Source organism: Aquarana catesbeiana, linkage group LG03 (assembly GCF_042186555.1).
Source record: "Aquarana catesbeiana isolate 2022-GZ linkage group LG03, ASM4218655v1, whole genome shotgun sequence".
Taxonomy (NCBI): Eukaryota; Metazoa; Chordata; class Amphibia; order Anura; family Ranidae; genus Aquarana; species Aquarana catesbeiana.
In genome coordinates, this window is record NC_133326.1 from 719,112,298 (window position 1) to 719,131,467 (window position 19,170).

Genomic DNA, 19,170 nt, shown 5'->3' on the forward strand with positions numbered 1-19,170 from the left:
CCCCCACTGTATGTAGCAAGTTTTGTTCAGTTATTTTAATTATATATTTTTTTCTGTTTTCTTTATAATTTTCTGTATTCAACTAATTAGCGCAATAGGTGGCCTATCCATGCCTACAGTTTGAACCCAATAAGGGTAGGCTGGTATAGACTATCAAATACTGTATCTTTATAAGAATAATCTTATGAACCAATGTAACTAAGTTGGTTACAATGACTATGACAATGTTAATCTGTATTGTTAAGAAAATTCCTTCAATAAAAATCTATTGTTTAAAAAAAAATAAAATAAAACACGTGGACCAGGAAGATTCACCTGCAGAGAATGTGTGAAGAATGTCACCTCCTCTGTATATGGCAGGGGTTAGGCAAGCTCGGCCCTCTAGTTGTGCTGAAACTACAAATCCCATCATGCCTCTGCCTCTAGGAGCCATGCCTGTGATTGTCAGGGTCTTGCAATGTCTCATGGGACTTGTAGTTTCACCACAGCTGGAGGGCCGAGGTTGCCTATCCCTGGTATATGGCATAGTATGTCTCTTCTGAAATATTAAAAAAACCTTACTGTTTATATATATATATATATATTTTTTTTTTTTTCTTTCACCTAAGTTTGTACGCCAAATCCTTCTACTGTAACACAAGCTGTACAGCGACACCAAATAAAATGCATGGATCCAATGTACAGATAGTGTGTCCTCTGTGAGCTTTCTTCTCCAGAGCGGTCAAAAGAAAGAAGACATTCTGTACCAACCAGTCAGAAGGTTTCTTTTGTCTTCAAACCTGAGCAGCTTCAAATTTGATTGGCTGTTACAATATGCCCTCCCAGTCCCGTTGCACATGGCTGGCAGCTCACGAAAGTTAAATAAAATAAAAGTCTATATAAAGCCCAACAAATGGCAGTTTATTCATTTGGGAATGCGATGAGTTACTATAAAAGATTGGTTTGACATATGAACATTGTTACATTGTGACAGATGGGTTTAATTTGTGAACTGCTGCATATTCTGGTCATCTTTCCTGGCTCCAATCTCCGTCCCGGCAGATGTCTGTGTCCGGTGCACTGGCCTTTCATTCTGGGCTCTCTGGTTGGCCGTGAATCCTGGTGATAATTGTAGATAGCAGGAATATTAATATGGCCACCCCAACATAAGGGGAGGATCCATGATCTCCACCTATAATCATGCACCAATCCTGATATTTTACAGCATTTGTCAGTGGACTTCAGTGTCCATATCTGTGGTGAGGAACATTTACTGTAGGACACACCCGGGACTACATCATCAGGGGACACAATACCAATGGCCATCACATCAGGGGACACAATGTCAATGTCCAACACATCAGGGGGCACAATGCCAATGTCCAGCACATCAGGGGACACAATGTGAATGTCCAACACATCAGTGGACAAAAAGCCGATGTCCATCACATCAGGGGACACAATGCCAATGTCCAACACATCAGGGGACACAATGCCATTGTCCAACACATCAGGGGACACAATGCCAATGTCCAACACATCAGGGGACACAATGCCAATGTCCAGCACATCAGGGGACACAATGCCAATGTCCAGCACATCAGGGGACACAATGCCAATGTCCAGCACATCAGGGGACACAATGACAATGTCCATCACATCAGGGGACACAATGCCAATGTCCATCACATCAGGGGACACAATGCCAATGTCCATCACATCAGGGGACACAAAGCCGATGTCCATCACATCAGGGGACACAATGCCAATGTCCAACACATCAGGGGACACAATGCCAATGTCCAGCACATCAGGGGACACAATGCCAATGTCCAGCACATCAGGGGACACAATGCCAATGTCCAGCACATCAGGGGACACAATGACAATGTCCATCACATCAGGGGACACAAAGCCGATGTCCATCACATCAGGGGACACAATGCCAATGTCCAGCACATCAGGGGACACAAAGCCAATGTCCATCACACCAGGGGACACAATGCCAATGTCCAGCACATCAGGGGACACAATGCCAATGTCCAGCACATCAGGGGACACAAAGCCGATGTCCATCACATCAGGGGACACAATGCCAATGTCCTTAACATCAGGGGACACAAAGCCGATGTCCATCACATCAGGGGACACAATGCCAATGTCCTTAACATCAGGGGACACAATGACAATGTCCAACACATCAGGGGACACAAAGCCGATGTCCATCACATCAGGGGACACAATGCCAATGTCCAGCACATAGGGAACAAAATGCCAATGTCCATCACATCAGGGGACACAATGCCAATGTCCAGCACATAGGGAACAAAATGCCAATGTCCATCACATCAGGGGACACAATGACAATGTCCAACACATCAGGGGACACAATGACAATGTCCACCACATCAGGGGACACAATATTATTGTACAAACAAATCGCAACTGCCCCAACCCATAACTGGTCTTATCAGCAAGGAGCACATAGAAGGGTGATGCATGTCAAACAAAAACAAATAGAAATTTCCAGCTCAACTTACCAGCAAGCCTGCAACAGAGTTGTCCTGTCTAATGCCCCGTACACATGGTCGGACATTGATCAGACATTCCGACAACAAAATCCTAGGATTTTTTCCGACGGATGTTGGCTTAAACTTGTTTTGCATACACACGGTCACACAAAGTTGTCAGAAAATCCAATCATTCTGAACGCGGTGACGTAAAACACGTATGTTGGGACTATAAACGGGGCAGTAGCCAATAGCTTTCATCTCTTTATTTATTCTGAGCATGCGTGGCACTTTGTCCGTCGGATTTGTGTACACACGATCGGAAATTCCGACAACGGATTTGGTTGTCGGAAAATTTTATAGCAAGCTCTCAAACTTTGTGTGTCGGAAAATCTGATGGAAAATGTGTGATGGAGCCCACGCACGGTCGGAATTTCCATCATGGTCCTATCATACATTTTCCGTAGGAAAATCCGACCGTGTGTACGGGGCATAACAGTTCTTGTTGAAAACAAGGGGTTTATTTTGCACACATTTGCAAATACATGCTTAAGCTATAGAGGCCGGGACAAGGCACTCCAGTACTATCCGTAGTTCTAATTTTGAGAGCCTCCATAGTAGGAGCTCATACTGTATATAATAATGGATGGATTGAGGACAGGTATGCCGGGAGAGAGCTCAATCCTCCTTAAAGGCACAGGGATGCACTGGACACCCAGCAAATAGCACAATGGCAGCAAAGGTGTCCAGTGAGCCCCATAACTGAGGAGGAGTGGACTTCCATCCAGGCATATCTGCCCTTGATCTATCCATTATTATATATGTGCTCCTACTATGGAAGCTCTTAAAATGTATAAAATTAGGACTGCATATAGTACTAGGATGCCTTGTCGTGGCCTCTGCAGCTTACGCATGTATTTCAAATGTGTGCAAACTAAACCCCTGTTTTTAATGTGAACTGCTGGACAGGACAATTAGGTTTGTGGCTGGTAGGTTGAGCTTGGAAATTTTCTTTGTTGTTGTTTGACACATAAAATTGTCCAACACATCAGAGGACACAATAGCATTGTCCATAACTTTGGGGGACACAATGCAATCTTCCAACACATCAGAGGACACAATACCATTGTCCAACACATTGGGGAACACCATGCCACCGTCCAACATATCGAGGGTCACAATACCATTGTCCAACACATCCGGGACACAATAACATTGTCCAATTGGGGGGACACAATAGCCGTTTCAAACACATCAGGGGACAAAATACCCTTTCCCAACACATTGGGGGGCACAATGCCATTGTCTAACATATTGGGGGGCACAATGCCATTGTCTAACATATTGGGGGGCACAATGCCATTGTCTAACATATTGAGGGGCACAATGCCATTCTCCAACACACTGAGGAACACAATACCATTGTCTACTATATGGGGGGACACAAAACTTTTGTCCAACACATTGGGTGACACATTACTATTGTTCAATTCATCGGGGGACACAATACCAATCTCCTCGAAAGTAGAGAACATGATGCTAAGGTCCAGCACATCAGGAGACACAATGCAATTGTTCACCACATTGGGGGAGACTGAATGTCATTGTCCAGCATACATTATGTCCTATATAGACCTTCACTCACTGAGATTATCTGATATCTGCCACCAGTTATTAATGATGGCCAGTAATGGACCGTTATGTGTGGAGAGGTCAAGGATCTTCACCCCCACTAGTTGGGATCCTATTCATGTCCTCTTTGTCATATGTCATCTCCCGATATTCGACTCGGAAACTAATTGTCTTCACAGGGGGATAGGATTTTCTCTTCCTTCCCTGGAGCTGCAGCTGAGATAATAAAAATGACACACAGAATGAAAATATAATACTCTCTTTTACTTAATATATCAGAAGCATCAACAATATACACTCAACGGCCACTTTAGCTACACCAGTTCAATTGCTTGGTAACACAAATTGCTAATCAGCCAATCACAGGACAGCAACTCAATGCATTTAGACATCTAGACATGGTGAAGACGACTTGCTGAAGTTCAAACCGAGCATCAGAATGGGGAAGAAAGGGGATTGAAGTGACTTTAAACGTGGCATGGTTGTTGGTGTCAGATGGGCTGGTCTGAGTATTTCTGGGATTTTCACACACAACCATCTCTCGGAATTACTAGAGAATGGTGGGAAAGGAGAAAATATCCAGTGAGCGGCAGTTGTGTGGAGGAAAATGCCTTGTTGATGCCAGAGGAGAATGGGCAGACTGTTTGGAGATTATAAAAAGGCAACAGTAACTCAAATAACCACTCGGTACATCCAAGGTATGCAGAATACCATCTCTGAATGCACAACACATCCAACCTTGAAGCAGATGGGCTACAGCAGCAGAAGACCACACAGGGTGCCACTCCTGTCAGCTAAGAACGAAAACTGAGGCTACAATTGGCACAGGATCACCAAAATTGGAATAAGAAGACTGGAAAAATGTTGCCTGGTCTGATGAGTCTGAATTTCAGCTGTCACATTCAGATGGTGGGGTCAGAATTTGGTGCATGGATCCATCCTGCCTTGTATCACCGGTTCAGGCTGGTGGTGGGGGTGTAATGGTGTGGGGATATTTTCTTGACACACTTTGGATCCTTAATACCAATTGAGCATGGTTTATACACCACGGCCTACCTGAGTATTGTTGCTAACCATGTCCATCCCTTTACAGTGTACCCATTTTCTGATGGCTCCTTCCAGCAGGATAATGTCACAAAGCTCCAATCATCTCACCACTGGACAATGAGGTCCCTGTACTCCAATTGCCTCCACACTCACCACATCTCATCCAATACAGCACCTTTGGGATGTGGTGGAATGGAAGATTGGTATCATGGATGTGCAGCCAACAAATCTGCAGCAACTGCGTGATGTTATTATGTCACTATGGAGCAAAAATCTCAGAGGAATGTTTCTAACACCTTGTTGAATCTATGCCACCAAGAATGAAGGCAGTTCCCAAGGCAAAGGGGGGTCAAACCTGGTACTAGCAAGAAGTAGCTAATAAAGTGGCCAGTGAGTGTACATTTTACTATTGTGACACATTATAATATATTATCTATTCTGCTGCTAAGAAATAAGAAAGAAGGGTGTGAAGTCAGGGGCATTGCTGAGGCCCTAAAAGACCTAGAATTCCCTGGACACCTAGACTGATATATTGGGTGATAAGGAGTGAGGTTAAGGGCATTGCTTGGGTTCTAAAATACCTGAGGCCCCTAGACTGAAATGTGGAGTGATAGAGGAATGAGGTAAAGGGCATTACTGGGGTCCTAAAAGATCTGGACCCCTCCTGACATTTAGACCAAAATATGAGGTGATAAGGGGTGAGGTCAGCGACAGTGCTAGGTTCTAAAAGACCTGTGGCCCTCAGGACATCTAGTACAAAATGTGGGGTGATAAGGGGGTGAGGTCTAGGGCATTGCTGATGTTCTAAAATACCTGACGCCTCTAGGTCACCTAGACTGAAATATTGGGTGATAAGCAGGTTAGATCAGAGATTTGCTAAAGTCTGAAAAGACTAGGGCCCCCATAACTTAAATATTGGGTGATAAGGGGGAGGTTAGTTGTTTTGCTCGGGTTCTAATAAAAACTGGGTTCCTCAGGGCACCTACAGTATACTTAAAAAATAGGGCGATAAAGGCAGAGAAGTCAAGGGCATTGCCTAGGTTCTAAGAGACTGACTGAAATGTGGGATAAGGGGGTGAGGCCAGGGCATTCCTGGGTTCTAAAACACAGAGGGCCCCCAAGATACCTATTATGAAATATGGGATAACAAGGGGGGTAAGGTTAGGGGAATTGTTGAGGTCCGAAACAACCTGGGGCCCATAGGGCATGTAGCCTGAAATATGGGGTCCTAAGAGAGTGAGGTTAGGGGCATTTCTGGGGTCCTAAAAGACCTGGGGTCTGCAGGAGCCTAGACTGGGTTGGGGTGATAAGGGGGTGAGGTTAGGAACAATACAGGGGTTCCAGGGCACCTAGACTGGAATGTGCTGATAAGGGGTTGAGGTCAAGGGTCCCTTGGGGCACCTAGACTGGAATGTGCTGATAAGGGGATGAGGTCAGGGGTTCCTTGGGCACCTAGACTGGAATGTGCTGATAAGGGGATGAGGTCAGGGGTTCCTTGGGCACCTAGACTGGAATGTGCTGATAAGGGGATGAGGTCAGGGGTTCCTTGGGCACCTAGACTGGAATGTGCTGATAAGGGGATGAGGTCAGGGGTCCCTTGGGCACCTAGACTAGAATGTGCTTATAAGGGGATGAGGTCAGGGGTCCCTTAGGCACTAATGCCGCGTACACACGAGCAGACTTTACGGCAGACTTTGCCCGGTGGACTTTTCGACAGACTTTACGACGGACTTTCTGAATGAACGGACTTGCCTACACACAATCCACCAAAGTCCATCGAATTCGTACGTGATGACGTACGACCGGACTAAAACAAGGAAGTTCATAGCCAGTAGCCAATAGCTGCCCTAGCGTGGCTTTTTGTCCGTCAAACTAGCATACAGACGAGCGGACTTTTCGACCGGACTCGATTTCGACGGCTTGATTTAAAACATGTTTCAAATCTAAGTCCGTCCAACTTTTGAGAAAACAAAGTCCGCTGGAGCCCACACACGATCGAATTGTCTGACGAAATCCAGTCCGCCGGGCAAAGTCTGCCGTAAAGTCCGCTCGTGTGTACGCGGCATTAGACTGAAATACGGTGATCATGGGGTGAGACTATTTCCATGTTTTTGCTCTTACCGGCCAGCCGTAGGCGTACAACCAGGATGACCAGGAACAGGACAATAGCAATCACTGTACAAACCGCGGCCGTTCTCCTAATCCTGGAACCTGAGGAAAGGCAAGGGAACATCATTTAGGAGGGAACATGACAGTGTCTGCTGTTTACATTGTACTAGAAAAAACCGTCACAGAGGTCCAAGCGCTCAACTCACTGGGAGCTATCATCAAGTCAGGAGACTCAGATGACTCAGATGGGAGTTATAGTCACCCGTATATTGGCACATAGACCTATCTGATCTCTGTAAGGTCACACAATTGTCACATCCAGAAGATTAATAGTTAATAATTCTACGATTCCCTGCAGATTGGAGAAAATGGCTGTCCCCTTATCTGGGGTCTCCAAATTCAATGGATTTCCTGTGCCCCCCCCTTCTTTCTCAGGAAGGTTAAGTGAGAGTCAATAATTTCCATTTCTTTCATTGAAAAGTGACTGTGACAGAACTAGCCTCTTGCCTTTCGACTATGGGCCCTGGATTTTAAGGGAACAATAAGCTTTGTGAGGTGTATGCCTGAGGACCCTGAACTAATGTTACTTTGGATTCAAGTCCATGTCCCCCCAAAACACAAAGCTCTGGGAACCCCATGTGTGCCATATTATAAATACTGACTGCTTCACAATGTTGTATATATATTGTGTGTTGTCTCATTCTGTTGTGTACTGTTTGCTGTGCTAGTTTGGGGTGGGGCTGCATTCCAATGTTCTATTGTGGTTGTCTGCCTTGGATCACAGGATGTGTATTTCTATGGAGGGAGGAGGGATTCCTCCAGCAGCTCTCCTTGCTGATAAGACTTTGTGCTGATGAGACATTGGACACACCTGACCTGTGTGTCCATTGTCATTGGACAGTTTGGCCCGCCCGATTTTCCAAGGGTGGGGAGAAAGAGTCTCTGAGTTATTTTATCTGTTGTGTCCATGTGTGAACATAAATGAGTTGATTCCTGCTTGAAACCTCAAGACAGAGCATCTTGTCTCGCATTTTGAGGGAGAATTATTTGTATGATTTCCTTGTTCGGCTGATTGGAGTGTTCGGTAGCTGCCTTTGTGTTTGGGTATGAAATGTCCTAAACGACTTTAACCCCTTTCATACTCAGGGTGTCGTTACAACTGGTGATAGCGGTGGGATCATTCCCACAGCCCAGAAGGACAGCTACAAGAGGACACAGGACAATGGAAGCACAGTATGAACGACTAAAGCTCTCTTCCCTCAAGGACTTACTGGAGAACCGGGGCCGACCGGTCAACAACCGTAAGAAGAGTGACATTATCACAGAACTAGTCAAAATGGATAGAGCGGAAAGACCCAACATAACCGAAAGGCGCAGCATACTAGACAGGACACCCGAAGAGGCATGGTTTGATCGGGCTGTTAAAATAAGACTGGCACATTATGGTCCTAACCCTACAGCGGAGATCATAGACCTAGTTATAGCGGCTGTGGATGCAGATTGGCACAGCAAAGAGGTGCTGCAGCAGCAGAAGTCACAGCAGCACCAACTGAAAGGAGAGGAGAGGTACAGATACCAGCCGCCAAGGAAGAGGAATTCAGAAGGAGGTTGCGAGAGATGCAGATACAGCATAGAGGACCAGTATCAGAGCAGGTCCTACTGGGATGGTATGATTCTATCTGATGCAAACTCTGGAAGAAAGTGCTAGCCCGTGAGCAGCGACACCAGGGAAAAGTTCTCCCTTCCATCCATGTAAGGTACTAGTCGCAGTATGAAGTATGAATGCTGTTATTGGGAGAACAACCGAAGCAGGAGTGGACAGCTGAGTTAAGCAGGCTATTCCAGGCAGAGAAGCAGTTGGATGAGAGCTACAGAGCCCTCCGGTGGTATGTAGCACAAGAGTGCCCGTGGTCAGCGGATGACAGCCCCACGGAAGGCTTTGACTATGATGGCCTGGGATTGTTGTATTGGGGCCTGTCCAGGGACCCTGACTTTGGGAGTGATCGGGAGTGGCGTTTGAAGGAAATAATGGAGCGCAGAGAGCGAAGACTGAATGTCTCGGAAGCACACTGGGCACAGGAAGATTTGGAGTTTCTGACCGTTCAGGAATGGGAGCTGGAGATCGCCTACAGACAGCTGCTAGACTCTGCTTAGCAGCAGGGTTGGGCTCCCTTTGCCTGGGACTATCAGGAATTACCAGCTGACAACTCTGAAATCCTGGCTGAAGAATCGGCAGTGGAAAATTTGGAGATTGCCATCCCCAAAGCTGAAGTACTTACAACAGGGAAGAGTTCTGCTAACCTCTTCCCAGCACTGATAGCATCTTCCGGGTTCCACGGCATGAGATTGTGAACTTCTATCCCCAGACACCAGTTGCAGAGACAGGGGATTTGATAGACTTTTCTGCTGAGGAAGAACAACCTGATGAGCCTCCAGCAGAAGAGCTGGTATTAGGGCCAAACTTCACTGTGCTCTGCCCAGCACCAACAGCAATATCTGTGGACTTACAAGGAACTTCCCCAGCTGAAGCACTGGCCACCAGACAGAGGGTCCAAGACCTCTGCCCTACACCTGCGGCGGTTCCGGAGGCCCAGGGTGCGAAGGAGATAGGGAGTTTCTGTGGTAGTGGATGGGGCTTCGGTCTTCACTGACACAACCCCAAAAATTAGTGCGGCACTGGGACAAGAGGATGGCAGCCATGCTTTTGCAAGCACTGGTGGATTTTCACCTACCAAAAGTGGATGGAACTTCAGTCTCCACTTGTATACCCCAGAGATGCTGGGCGGTCGGCCCAGATCCCCAACAGCATGACGAAGTAAGCCCAGTCACCCTGTCTTCTCTCCAGTGGCTGAAAGGACTTCAGGGAGAAGGGCCAGTTCAGGCCTCTCCCCAGTGGCGGGCATGTTCTCTGGGGGGAGGCAGAGGTTGGCTGGGTGAGTAATGCTATGTTAGGGACAATTTATTTGGAGTACTGTCTGGATACCAGCATTGGGGGGCTGGAACTACTAACTTCGGAGTCAACCCGTCTGGGGTCTCCTCCTGTGTTAGTCTCCTGCCAAAATGTGACAGACCTAGCCAGGACTATTCGACTATGGGCCCTGGATTTTAAGGGAACAATACGCTTTGTGAGGTGTATGCCTGGGGACCCTGAACTAATGTTACTTTGGATTCAAGTCCATGTCCCCCCAAAAACAAAAAAAATTCTGGGAACCCCGTATGTGCCATATTAAAAATAGTGACTGCTTCACAATGTTGTGTATATATTGTGTGTTGTCTCATGCTATTGTGTACTGTTTGCTGTGCTAGTTTGGGGTGGGGCTGGATTCCACTGTTCTATTGTGCTTGTCTGCCTTGGATCACAGGATGTGTATTTCTATGGAGGGAGGGGGATTCCTCCAGCAGCTCTCCTTGCTGATAAGACTGTGTGCTGATGAGACTTTGGACACACCTGACCTGTGTGTCCATTGTCATTGGACAGTTTGGCCTGCCCAGTTTTCCAAGGGTGGGGAAAAAGAGTCTCTGAGTTATTTTATCTGTTGTGTCCATGTGTGAAAATAAATGAGTTGATTCCTGCTTGAAACCTCAAGACAGAGCATCTTGTCTCGTATTTGGGCGGAGAATTATTTGTATGGGTTCCTTGTTCAGCTAATTGAAGTGTTCGGTAGCTGCCTTTGTGTTTGGGTATGGATCCTAAACGACTTTAACCCCTTTCATACTCGGGGTGTCATTACAGTGACCCATTTGTACGCATTGCCACACTATTGCTGAGGACTACACCCTGAGGAGAAATGTTGGCCCACCCTGTCCCTGGAGGCTCCATGTGCCTTTGGAGGTCAGGGAGTGCCACATTTTTGGCATCTGATGTGGGGGCTTAATGCTACTTTTGTCATGATTGACCCAGCAACACACATAAATTGCACAACAATTTATTATTAGTTCTGTTGGAATGTGTAGAACATCAACTAAAGCCTGTGAGATTTTAACATCTTCCTAAGAATTGTGGGGAAGAGCCTGTTTTTTTTGTTTTGTTTTTAGAGCATTGTCTGGTTTTGTCATCTTTGGCAACACTGAGTTAAAACTGAACTCCAGAAGATGCAAGGCACCTCTCTGGAAATATGAAGTGAGTGCCTGAGGGTTCCAGAGGATACCAGACCAATCAGCAATGTGGGAGCTCTAAAAAGTGAATTGTAGCCTGTGTGAATGAGAAGATGCACGTGCAGTGGAGCTACTGTGACTGACCTTCAGGTGAAGGAGGAGAGAAGCATGATGGAATTCACCAACCCCAATGTGCCCTTTTCAGCCATTGATAGTTTCTGTCCCAGGGATCACCACCTGGTTGGCTGTGCAGTGTCACCATATCATGGATACCGGCATACGAATGCAACCCAAGGGAAGCTTGGCACTGTATACTATGAGAGGCTATATCATCAGGTAGCTTGCTGTCTCTGCTCAGGACAAGCTGTGACTAGGAATTAGCTAATCATACCTAGGTTTTGTTTGAGTTTGATGAACATTAGATACATTCAGATACAGAATCAGAACCCCATTGAAATCAATAGGAGTCAAATGTTAAAAATCTGTTCTGGCCATTTTCTCCTGGCAATGACACCTCCAGCCTTGCCATTCCAGCTGTTAAGCGTGGATTGGACCTCAGGTAGGCTGGGAAGCAAGCTTTGGGTTGTCAGGCTGGAGAGCGGGCACATCAGGCTGGAAAGCAGGCACTGGCACCTCCGGCTGGAACACTGGCACCTCCGGCTGGAACACTGGCACCTCGGGCTGGAACACTGGCACCTCGGGCTGGAACACTGGCACCTCGGGCTGGAACACTGGCACCTCCGGCTGGAACACCTCCGGCTGGAACACTGGCCCCTCAGGCTGGAACACCTCCGGCTGGAACACTGGCCCCTCAGGCTGGAACACCTCCGGCTGGAACACTGGCCCCTCAGGCTGGAACACCTCCGGCTGGAACACTGGCACCTCTGGCTGGAACACCTCCGGCTGGAACACTGGCACCTCCGGCTGGAACACTGGCACCTCAGGCTGGAACACTGGTACCTCAGGCTGGAACACCTCCGGCTGGAACACTGGCACCTCCAGCTGGAACACTGGCACCTCCGGATGGAACACCTCCAGCTGGAACACTGGCACCTCCGGCTTGAACACTGGCACCTCTGGCTGGAACACTGGCACTTCCGGCTGGAACACTGGCCCCTCAGGCTGGAACACTGGCCCCTTCAGGCTGGAACACTGACCCCTCAGACTGGAACACTGACCTCTCAGGCTGGAACACCTCTGGCTGGAACACTGGCACCTCCGGCTGGAACACTGGCCCCTCAGGCTGGAACACTGGCACCTCCGGCTGGAACACTGGCCCCTCCGGCTGGAACACTGGCCCCTCCGGCTGGAACACTGGCCCCTCCGGCTGGAACACTGGCCCCTCAGGCTGGAACACTGGCCCCTAAGGCTGGAACACTGACCCCTCAGGCTGAAACACCCCCAGCTGTAACACTGGCCCCTCAGGCTGGAACACCTCCAGCTGGAACACTAGCACCTCCGGCTGGAACACTGGCACCTCCAGCTGGAACACCTCAGGCTGGAACACCTCCGGCTGGAACACTGGCCCCTCAGGCTGGAACACCTCCAGCTGGAACACTAGCACCTCCGGCTGGAACACTGGCACCTCCAGCTGGAACACCTCAGGCTGGAACACCTCCGGCTGGAACACTGGCCCCTCAGGCTGGAACACTGACCCCTCAGGCTGGAACATTGGCACCTCAGGCTGGAAGGCGGGTACCAGGACATCAGGCTGGAAAGCGGACATCAGGACTTTAGATTGGATAACAGGCACTGGGACGTCAGACTGGATAACAGGCACTGGGACGTCAGACTGGATAACAAGCACTGGGAGGTCAGACTGGATAGCAAGCACTGGGACTTCAGACTGGGTTGCAAGCACTGGGACGTCAGACTGGATTGGATTAGCTGGTGCGGGGGCAGGTTGGGTTACTGGCAGGATCATCTCGATTGGAAAAAAGTTTTTTCTTGGGTTTAGTCACTGAGGCTCTGTAAGTGGGGGGTGGAGCAGACTGGAAAGGAGGCTTGGGATATGGTGGAGAAGAGATAACAGTAGCTGGGGGAAGTTTTTGTGGATTAGTAGGCAGCTGAGAAGAGGCAGGTGGGTTGAATGCAGGATAGGTACAGGGAGCAGAGACCGGATATAAGTATCTGGTTGGGAGCAATGTATACCGAGTTGCAACTGAGTTTGGCGTGGGTGATGGGGAGACAGACTTGTGGGCAGGTAGGTGTCTGATGGCAGAGGTGGTTTGTTGTGGATTGGTTGGGGCTGGTTGTAATATATCAGACCATGCTGAGAGTATGGGTTGGACAAAGGACGGATCACATGCTGCCTGTCTAACAAGGATCTGTACTGAGTGAATACACTCCAAAAGCTTCTGCTGAGAACAGATGCAATAGTGCTCAAAAAAGCATGCGGAATCATCCTCTAACAGCCACACCAGAGACTCCACCTGATCAGCACTGAAAGGGGGGGGAAAATCATCACTGGTCTTAGGAACACAGGACAGGGCTAGCTCAGCACATATTTGGATCAAAGGCTGCACATCCCCAAACAACATACAGCCCTGGTCAACCAGGGAGTGAGCCAAACGGATGAGCTCAAGTAGCTGGTCATTGGTCCACTCTTTTAGTGACTGGCGGAGATACTCGCCACTTTCTGACGCCAGAAGAGCATAATATGGGATCACATTGGGATTCATTCCAACAAAGCCAGCAGAACCAAGATGGTTCCTCTGTGCAGCCACTTCTGGTCAGGGATATCCCTGGTATTCTGTCATGTACCAGATAGGACCAGAACTGTGTGGACTGCAACAGAAGAAACCCAGACATGTATAAGTGAAAATATATATGATTTATTAAAGATAAATGAATAAATATAACACAACCACCTCCAATATCACTCAGTGCACCACAACCAATACAAAACAGAACCCCACAAATAATAATAATAATAACAGAACAAGTATATACAAGTAAGTGAAATTGCGATCGTAAACAGAGCCAGGCCAGGGTCGTCAACAGGAGGTCAGCAGCTGGGAAAGGGAAACAAACAGGACAAAGAGAGGATGGATGGATCACAGGAAGGACGGGTAAGATACAAGGCTCAGGGTCCAGGGTTCAGGTAACAGACAGGGAACATGATCCACAGGTTCTAGGAATCCGGTTTTAGGGATCAGGTAATCAGGATGCAAGCTGCGGGTCAGGGCTCAAGGAAAATACCAGGGCAAGATGAGTGTGCACTTGCCGGGTATTTATACTGCAGCTGCTAATTAAGGTCAGGTGACACCTGTCTGCAGAGGGGAATACCTGCTCCATACTGACAGGATTCCTCCGCTGGTGGATGCCAGTACTGCGGCCCAAAGGTGACAGGATAACAGCAGGAAAAAGGTCTTCTGACAGCTCCAAACTGCCAGGAGACACCTGCTGGAGGACCTCAGTACTGCGCGCCAAATGATCGATATTACCAGTGGAGGGGACCTTTCCTTACAGGAATAGAGGGACAGCAGGCCCAGATCCTACACCACAATAGAAATATGTGTATTTCAGAAAGTTTAACAATCAGCAGATAAAGATACTCCAAACACCTGGTGTTAGTGCTTCAATCATCCTGGCACCATGGTTGTTATGGTGTCAGGATGATTGAAGCGCATTATTTATATTATTGCATTGTAATATAAAATGAAATCATTCAACTCACCATAATGTAGAATTAGTGGGAGCCCTGAGTGTGTCACTTGCCACCAGATGCCATCAGCTTTCCCCAGCAGAGTCCCTTTTTACACCAGGCATTCTCAGCAGAGTCCCTCCTTACATCAGGTGTCCCCAGCGGAGTCCCTCCTTACATAAGGTGTCCCCAGCGGAGTCCCTCCTTACATAAGTTGTCCCCTGCAGAGTCCCTCCTTACATCAGGTGTCCCCAGCAAAGCCCCTCCTTACATCAGTTGTCTCCAGCAGAGTTCCTCTTTACACCAGGCATTCCCACCAGAGTCCCTCCTTACATCAGGCATTCCCAGCAGAGTCTCTCCTTACATCAGGCATTCCCAGCAGAGTCCCTCATTACATCAGGTGTCCCCAGTGGAGTCCCTCCTTACATCAGGTGTGCCCAGCGGAGTCCCTCCTTACATCAGGTGTCCCCAGCAGAGGCCCTCCTTACATCAGGAGTCGCCAGCAGAGTCCCTCTTTACATCAGGCATTCCCAGCAGGGTCTCTCCTTACATCAGGCATTCCCAGCAGAGTCCCTCCTTACATCAGGTGTCCCCAGCGGAGTCCCTTCTTACATCAGGTGTCTGCAGCGGAGTCCCTCCTTACATCTGATGTCCCCAGCAGAGAGCACCTTACATTAGGTGTCCCTAGCAGAGACTCTCCTTACTTCAGATGTCCCCAGCAGAGTTCCTCCTTACATCAAGTGTCCCCAGCTGAGTCCCCCTTACATCAGGTGTCCCCAGCGGAGTCCCTCCTTACATCAGGTGTCCCCAGTGGAGTATCCTCCTTAAATCAGATGTCCCCAGTGGAGTCCCTCCTTACATCAGGTGTCCCCAGTGGAGTCCCTCCTTACATCGGGTGTCCCCAGCGGAGTCCCTCTTACATCAGGTGTCCCCAGCAGAGTCCCCCCTTAAATCAGGTGTCCCCAGCGGAGTCCATCCTTACTTCAGGCATTGCCAACGGAGTCCCTCCTCACATCAGGAGTCCCCCAGTGGAGCGTCCCCCTTACATCAGGTATCCCCCTGCAGCGGAGACTCTCTCCACCACCATAACAGAACACCAGATTGAACTAATTAACAGTCAGAGTGGAACAAAATAGACGGAGCCGGCCATGTAGCTGCCAATAGAAATTGAGCTACGGCTCTGCCCACCCCCTGCCCCTTCCCACATCAGGTCACAGACAGACTGGCAGAGGGGTGGGAGGTGGGCGGCGACGCAGCTCAAATTAAATTGGCAGCCATCCGGCCTCTCGGCATTCTGGTCTTCAGGAAAATGGTGGCCCGTGGAGACATTGCCTCTGCCAGGCGCGGACCTCTGGCGGCGGTGAAAAATTGGGAAAACAAGGATTTTCCAGGACATTTCTCGGCAATCGCGAAAACCGGGAAAAAGGTCTAAATCCCGGGAATGTCCCAGGAAATTTGGGACAGTTTGCAAGTATAGTCAACAGCATCTGTTGTAGAGGGAGGAGTGCAGTCGGACAGGCCAACAACATCTGTTGCAGAGGGAGGAGTGCAGCCTGGCCCCAAGAGGCAAGACCTCTTCCAAGTTAGCAGGCCCCTTACCTCTACCTCCTCATGAGGAAGCTTTCCCTACCGCTAGTTACTTTCCCTAGCAAGCGTGGTTTCTCTGACTACACTTGCCTCTCGCAAAATGTGTGCCAACACTTAGGGGCAGGAACTTATATAGGCCCTGCTAACCCAGGATGGCCACTATAGGTCACATGGCTGCAGTGTAGCCAGCCGAAACACTGCTCCACTGACCCAAGAAACCATAGAGAAACTATTTTTCCCTTACTCTCCAGGCTTTGATACCACTCAAATTGAACGCCACCTACAGTGCAGAAAACAGACTGCATCAGTTTATAGGCTTTATATACCAGCTTAACTACTAGACCTCCAGTACTATTGGCATATCTCCCAACTTTCAGAAAGGGGAATGAGGGACACCTATTAGCAAAATTATGTAGGTATATGACACACCCACCTGCCACATCTCCCTTAAAGGAGAATTGTACAAAAAAATGATTGGCTAAATCCACAAGTGCTTTTTTACCATTACTATTCCTTTATTTTGGCTTTTGAAATTGACAAATGTAGCAATTTAGAAATTGGATGAAAGGTTTAGCACTGGGAAACAATTCTTGATAAATAAGTAGTGCATTTTATATACAACTATATAGATCAGACCAACATGAGGGACACATGAGGAGGAAAGAGGGACAGATGGACTTTGCTTGGGAGCTATGCTGTTGGCAACTGTCTGATTTTGTTGCTTTAATATTTTGGAGGACACAGCCAGGTTTTGTTCAATAGCAACAAAGGAGTGATGTGTATAGATGAGCACCAGTTCCATTTAGATGCAAGAAATGGATTTTCATTGTCTCTCACTCAACACTCCTGGGAGAACGGGTGAGGACACAGGACACCCATGGACCTGGCAGAATCCAGATGAGGACAAAAGTACTTCTAGTCTTCACAGATGAAGAACCTTTAACCACTTCAATACCAGGCACTTAGACACCTTCCCGCTCAGGCCAATTTTCAGCTTTCAGCGCTGTTGCAATTTGAATGACAATTGTGCGGTCATGCAACACTGTACCCAAACAATTTTTTTATCATTTTGTTCCCACAAATAGAGCTTTCTTTTGGTGGTATTTGATCACCTCTGCGGTTTTGATTTTTTGCGCAACAAATAAAAAAAGACCAAAAATTTGGAAAAAAATCAAGTTTTTCTTTTTTTGTAAATAAGTATGTTTTCTTCTTCAATGACGGGCACTGATATGACTGCAATGACAGGCACTGATACGACGGCACTGATGGGCACCGATGAGGTGACACTGATGAGGTGGCACTGATGAGGTGGCACTGACGGGCACTGATGATGGGCACTGATAGGCGGCACTGATGGGCACTGATAGGTGGCACTGATGGGCACTGATAGGTGGCACTGGTATGCAGTACTGATGGGCACTCATAGGTGGCACCGATGGGCACTCATAGGTGGCACTGATGGGCACTCGTAGGTGGCATTGATGGGTACTTATGGGTGGCACTGATGGGTACTTATGGGTGGCACTGATAGGTGGCACGGATGGGCGCTGATGGGCACTGATAGGTGGCCCCTGGTGGGCATGGATGGGCACTGATAGGTGGCACTGATGGGCACTGATAGGTGGCACTGGTATGCAGCACTGATGGGCACTCATAGGTGGCACCGATGGGCACTCATAGGCGGCACTGATGGGCACTCGTAGGTGGCATTGATGGGTACTTATGGGTGGCACTGATGGGTACTTATGGGTGGCACTGATAGGTGGCATGGATGAGCGCTGATGGGCACTGATAGGTGGGCACTGGTGGGCACGGATGAGCACTGATAGGGGGCACAGATGGGCACTGATGGGTGGCACTGTTGACACTGATTGGTGGCACTGATCACATTGATGGGTGGCATTGCTGGGCATCCCTGATTTAAAATGGTGCCAGTCAGTGCCCATTTGTGGGCACTGATTGGCACAGATTGGGCACATTGGGCACATGTGGATGGCCATGGGGTACATACCTGGCCATCCACATGTTGCCCGGCTCCCTGGTGGTCCTGGCGGCTTTCCTGGTGATCTAGTGTGGGCATCCGAGGGGAGCTGCGCTGATAAACAATCAGCGCAGACCCCCCTGCCAGGAGAGCCGCTGATCGGCTCTCCTCTATTCGCGTCTGTCAGAAGCGAGTGAGGAAAAGCCCATCAAAGGCTCTTCCTATTAACATCGTGATCAGCTGTGATTGGACACGGCTGATCACGTGGTAAAGAGCCTCCGCCGGAGGCTCTTTACTAAGATCGGTGGAGCGGTGTGCCAGATTGACACACCGCTCCACCGATCACCGCAATGCATGCCCCCGTGGGCGCGCGGCAGCATGTTATCCTGCTGGACGTCATATGACGCCTAGTCAGGATAACTGAACCACCGCCCGGCCAACATCTGCTATGGGCTGGGCGAGAAGTGGTTAAACTGATCCAGCAAAGATCAGCTCCTGACTGTAAGACACTTGTGGGAAGTGGTAACTGAACATATAATTATCACTATGAATGGCCTTTTTATTACATTAGTGGCCACAGCTGA